This window comes from Nerophis ophidion, linkage group LG06, assembly GCF_033978795.1.
Source record: "Nerophis ophidion isolate RoL-2023_Sa linkage group LG06, RoL_Noph_v1.0, whole genome shotgun sequence".
NCBI lineage: Eukaryota > Metazoa > Chordata > Actinopteri > Syngnathiformes > Syngnathidae > Nerophis > Nerophis ophidion.
In genome coordinates, this window is record NC_084616.1 from 20921736 (window position 1) to 20927168 (window position 5433).

Below are 5433 nucleotides of genomic sequence, written 5' to 3' on the forward strand. Positions count from 1 at the left end.
TAGCATAGTTTTAAGATTAGCGTCAAGTATCTAAATCCAGGATTTTTAGATCTAAACATACACAAAATAGCTCAAATTTGCATGCTAATATAAGAGATGTTAGCATACTTCTAAGATGGCGGGAAATATCCAAATCCGCGATTTTTAGGTTTAAAAGTACAAAAAATAGCTACAATTAGTGTGCTAATACAGAAGATATAAGCATACTTCTATGATGATGCCAGGTATTAAAATCCAGGATTTTTAGGTCTAAACATACAACAATAAGGTAAAAGAAAAATGCTAATATAAGAGACATTAGCATACCTCTAAGAGGGCGCCGAGTATCCAAATCCGCAATTTTTAAGTCTAAACATACAAAAAAAAGCTAAAATTAGCATGCTAATATAAAAGACGTTAGCATACTTGTAAAATGGCACTAAGTATTAAATCCATGAATTTTAGCTTTAAACATACAAAAATTAGCTAAAATTAGCGTGGTAATATTAGAGACTTTAGCAAACTTCTAAAATAGTGCCAAGTATCCGAATCCATGATTTTTGGGTCTAAACATACAAAAATCAGCTACAATTAGCATTCTAAAATAAGAGATGTTAGCATACTTCTAAGATGAAGTCAAGTATTAAAATTAAACTAAAAAGTAACTAAAAACATAATATAAAACGTTAACATGTAAAATCAGAGACGTTTGGGGAGCAGCTTAGAAGATGCAGTCAGCAAACTTTTTGTGTACAAGAAAGAAGAAGCTTGATAAACATCTTGAACCTAATACTAATTGAATAAATATAAGGATAAATTACATTATTTATATACTTGCAGAGTGAATATTGTACATATTACATATTGTTATGAAGAATTATGTTACTACATTATCCATCCAGCCATCCATTTCTACCGCTTATTCCCTTTGGGGTCGCGGGGTGCACTGGTGCCTATCTCAGCTACAAATGGGAGGGAGGCGGCGTACACTCTGGACAAGTAACCACCTCACAGGTTACTACATTATATATATCCATCCATCCATTTTTTACCGCTTATTCCCTTTTGGGGTCGCGGGGGGCGCTGGCGCCTATCTCAGCTACATTCGGGCGGAACACAGATAGACAGACAACATTCACACTCACATTCACACACTAGGGCCAATTTAGTGTTGCCAATCAACCTATCCCCAGGTGCATGTCTTTGGAAGTGGAAGGAAGCCGGAGTACCCGGAGGGAACCCACGGATTTGAACCCAGGACTGCAGGAACTTCTTATTGTGAGGCAGACGCACTAACCCCTCTTCCACCGTGAAGCCACGTTATATATATATATATATATATATATATATATATATATATATATATATATATATATATATATATATATATACTGTATATATATATACATTTTTTAATATATATATATTAAACAATTAATATATATATACATATATATATATATTAATTAGTATATATATATGTATATATATATATATATATATATATATATATATTAAAAAATGTTTTATTTTATTTTATTTTATTTTCCAATATATGTGGTGTAAAACACTTTTGCGTTTATATATATATATATATATATATATATATATATATATATATATATATATATATATATATATATATTTATATATATATATATATATATACATATATATATATATACATATATATATATATAAATATATATATATACATACACACATATATATATATATAAATATACATATACATATATATATACTTGCAATGTGTATATTGTACATATTACATACTGTTATGAAGGTGTCTGTTATTACATTTTATATATATATGTATATATATGTATATATATGTATATATATATATATATATATATATATATATATATATATATATATATATATATATATACGTATATATGTATATATATATACGTATATATGTATATATATATATATGTATATATATATATATATATATATATATATATATATATATATATATATATATATATATATATATATATCCATTCATCCATCCATCATCTTCCGCTTATCCGAGGTTGGGCCGCGGGGGCAACAGCCTAAGCAGGGAAGCCCAGACTTCCCTCTCCCCAGCCACTTCGTCTAGCTCTTCCCGGGGGATCCCGAGGCGTTCCCAGGCCAGCCGGGAGACATAGTCTTCCCAACGTGTCCTGGGTCTTCCCCGTGGCCTCCTACCGCTTGGACGTGCCCTAAACACCTCCCTAGGGAGGCATTCGGGTGGCATCCTGACCAGATGCCCGAACCACCTCATCTGGCTCCTCTCGATGTGGAGGAGCAGTGGCTTTACTTTGAGTTCCTCCCGGATGGCAGAGCTTCTCACCCTATCTCTAAGGGAGAGCCCCGCCACCCGGCGGAGGAAACTCATTTCGGCCGCTTGTGCCCGTGATCTTATCCTTTCGGTCATGACCCAAAGCTCATGACCATAGGTGAGGATGGGAACGTAGATCTACCGGTAAATTGAGAGCTTTGCCTTCCGGCTCAGTTCCTTCTTCACCACAACGGATCGGTACAATGTCCGCATTACTGAAGACGCCGCACCGATCCGCCTGTCGATCTCACGATCCACTCTTCCCTCACTCGTGAACAAGACTCCTAGGTACTTGAACTCCTCCACTTGGGGCAGGGTCTCCTCCCCAACCCGGAGATGGCATTCCACCCTTTTCCGGGCGAGAACCATGGACTCTGACTTGGAGGTGCTGATTCTCATTCCGGTCGCTTCACACTCGGCTGCGAACTGATCCAGCGAGAGCTGAAGATCCCGGTCAGATGAAGCCATCAGGACCACATCATCTGCAAAAAGCAGAGACCTAATCCTGCGGTTACCAAACTGGAACCCCTCAACGCCTTGACTGCGCCTAGAAATTCTGTCCATAAAAGTTATGAACAGAATCGGTGACAAAGGACAGCCTTGGGGGAGTCCAACCCTCACTGGAAATGTGTTCGACTTACTGCCGGCAATGCGGACCAAGCTCTGGCACTGATCGTACAGGGAGCGGACCGCTACAATAAGACAGTCCGATACGCCATACTCTCTGAGCACTCCCCACAGGACTTCCCGAGGGACACGGTCGAATGCCTTCTCCAAGTCCACAAAGCACATGTAGACTGGTTGGGCAAACTCCCATGCACCCTCAAGAACCCTGACGAGAGTATAGAGCTGGTCCACAGTTCCACGACCAGGACGAAAACCACACTGTTCCTCCTGAATCCGAGGTTCGACTATCCGGCGTAGCCTCCTCTCCAGTACACCTGAATAAACCTTACCGGGAAGGCTGAGGAGTGTGATCCCACGATAGTTGGAACACACCCTCCGGTCCCCCTTCTTAAAGAGAGGAACCACCACCCCGGTCTGCCAATCCAGAGGTACCGCCCCCGATGTCCACGCGATGCTGCAAAGTCTTGTCAACCAAGACAGCCCCACAGCATCCAGAGCCTTGAGGAACTCCGGGCGGGTCTCGTCCACCCCAGGAGCCTTGCCACCGAGGAGCTTTTTAACTACCTCAGCGACCTCTGCCCCAGAAATAGGAGAGTCCACCACAAATTCCCCAGGCACTGCTTCCTCATAGGAAGACGTGTTGGTGGGATTGAGGAGGTCTTCGAAGTATTCCTTCCACCTATCCACAACAGCCGCAGTTGAGGTCAGCAGAACACCATCCGCATCATACACGGTGTTGATAGTGCACTGCTTCCCCTTCCTGAGGCGGCGGACGGTGGTCCAGAATCGCTTCGAAGTCGTTTTCCATGGCTTCCCCGAACTCCTCCCATGTCCGAGTTTTTGCCTCCGCGACCGCTGAAGCTGCACACCGCTTGGCCTGTTGGTACCTGTCCACTGCCTCCGGAGTCCTATGAGCCAAAAGGACCCGATAGGACTCCTTCTTCAGCTTGACGGCATCCCTCACCGCTGGTATCCACCAAGGGGGTTTTAGGATATCCGCCCAGACAGGCACCAACTACCTTGCGGCCACAGCTCCGATCTGCCGCCTCGACAATAGAGGTGCGGAACATGGTCCACTCGGACTCAATGTCCAGCACCTCCCTCGTGACATGTTCAAAGTTCTTCCGGAGGTGGGAATTGAAACTTTGTCTGACAGGAGACTCTGCCAAACGTTCCCAGCAGACCCTCACAATGCGTTTGGGCCTGCCAGGTCTATCCGGCATCCTCCCCCACCATCGCAGCCAACTCCCCACCAGGTGGTGATCTGTAGAAAGCTCTGCCCCTCTCTTCACCCGAGTGTCCAAAACATAAGGCCGCAAATCCGATGACACAACTACAAAGTCGATCATGGAACTGCGGCCTAGGGTGTCCTGGTGCCAAGTGCACACATGGACACCCTTATGTTTGAACATGGTGTTTGTTATGGACAAACTGTGACGAGCACAAAAGTCCAATAACAAAATACCACTCGGGTTCAGATCCGGGCGGACATTCTTCCCAAACCGGCCTCTCCAGGTTTCACTGTCGTTGCTAACGTGAGCGTTGAAGTCTCCCAGTAGGACAAGGGAATCACCCGGAGGGAGCACTTTCCAGTACTCCCTCGAGTGTTCCCAAAACGGGTGGGTACTCTGAACTGCTGTTTGGTGCGTAAGCACAAACAACAGTCAGGACCCGTCCCCCCACCCGAAGGTGGAGGGAGGCTACCCTTTCGTCCACCGGATTGAACTCCAACGTACAGGCTTTGAGCCGGGGGGAAAACAAGAATTGCCACCCCAGCCCGTCGCCTCTCACTGCTGGCAACACCAGAGTGGAAGAGGGTCCAATCCCTCTCGAGAGAAGTGGTTCCAGAGCCCTTGCTGTGCTTCAAAGTGAGTCCGACTATATCCAGCCGGAATTTCTCGACTTCGCGCACTAGCTCAGGCTCTTTCCCCCCCAGTGACGTGACGTTCCACGTCCCAAGAGCTAGCTTCTGTAGCCGAGGATCGGACCGCCAAGTGCCCTGCCTTCGGCTGCCGCCCAGCTCACATTGCACCCGACCTCTATGGCCCCTGCTATGGGTGGTGAGCCCATTGGAGGGGTGACCCACGTTGCCTCTTTGGGCTGTGCCCGGCCGGGCCCCATGGGAACAGGCCCGGCCACCAGGCGCTCGCCATCGTGCCCCACCTCCGGGCCTGGCTCCAGAGCGGGGCCCCGGTGACCCGCGTCCGGGCGAGAGAAATCTGGGTCCATGCTATTTCTTCTTCATAAAGGTCTTCGAGCTGCTCTTTGTCTGATCCCTCACCTAGAACCTGTTTGCCTTGGGAGACCCTACCAGGGGGCTTTATGTCCTCGGACAACATAGCTCCTAGGATCATTGGGACACGCAAATATATATATATATATATATATATATATATATATATATATATATATATATATATATATCTTAATTGGATTATCCAGAAAGTAGTGTTTGATACCGTGGTGGAGCGCAA